The sequence below is a fragment of the Meleagris gallopavo genome, chromosome 1, assembly GCF_000146605.3.
Source record: "Meleagris gallopavo isolate NT-WF06-2002-E0010 breed Aviagen turkey brand Nicholas breeding stock chromosome 1, Turkey_5.1, whole genome shotgun sequence".
Classification (NCBI taxonomy): Eukaryota; Metazoa; Chordata; class Aves; order Galliformes; family Phasianidae; genus Meleagris; species Meleagris gallopavo.
In genome coordinates, this window is record NC_015011.2 from 76,364,754 (window position 1) to 76,365,612 (window position 859).

Sequence of the window (859 nt, forward strand, 5' to 3'; positions counted from 1 at the left end):
CTAGCTGTGCAGTATGCGAAAGAGCCTTGAATTCACCTTCTGCTTTGTACTTGACCACACACTCTCCTTAGTGCCATCTTTGGGTCTGCAGGGAACTAGTGACCAAGAACCTGGCTGTGCTTCTGTAGCACTAATTCTGAGAAGTGTCTAGTGCCTTTTGCTAGCCACCAGTACCCTCTCCAATCAGTCTCACATTTTACAGAGACTTTGTCTCTCCTTCAGGCAGGGTGAGGAATTTGTGTAAGTGCTTAGTGCTCTTGCTGCATCGTGTGATCATTCGCAGCACAGAAGTAAGTGGCAGCATCCTTGAATGTCACATTCTTGATAGTCATAATGGAGAGATTGTTCTTGTCTCTGCTTAGCTCAAACTTGGCTTCACTGTAACCTTCCTCATAGTAATTCTGATGCCACTTGGAAGTGCTAACTATTAACTTCAGACTACTTCTTGAAGGCTGCTGGTACCAGAACATATAGGCAAGCGTGGTATAACAGGTGAGGTCCACACTCTCCCCGGCTCTCTTGAGAGCATATTCTGGCCACTGTGTGATGGAGCATCCCAATTCAGAGCCTGAAGGAGCGAGAGAGAGAAAATGAAAAGAAGTGAAGACAGTGGCCTCAAAAGCTCCTGCACCTTGCACCTGCCCCACACGGCCAGTAGGAAAGCCACAGCGCAGATGGATCTGCAGTCTCTCACCATGTAGAAGAGCAAGCAAAATGGTCAGCATGATGCGGAGCAGCTGTCCCAGAAGAGAATGAGGGAGGAGAGAGAGGCTGGAGAGACTGATACCCCTCGCCTTGTTCAGATTTTCCCATCAGCTTGGGCAGAGGACAGAGAGGGCATGTTTCACATCTGAAAACA

At 48.4% G+C, this 859-nt stretch overlaps 1 protein-coding gene across 1 annotated transcript in view; it reads right to left on the bottom strand.

Moving 5' to 3' along the window:
* Positions 1-859, bottom strand: part of LOC100544478 (trypsin II-P29) — a 5,309-nt gene that overhangs the window by 1,246 nt on the left and 3,204 nt on the right. The gene's annotated exons all lie outside the window — the stretch shown is intronic.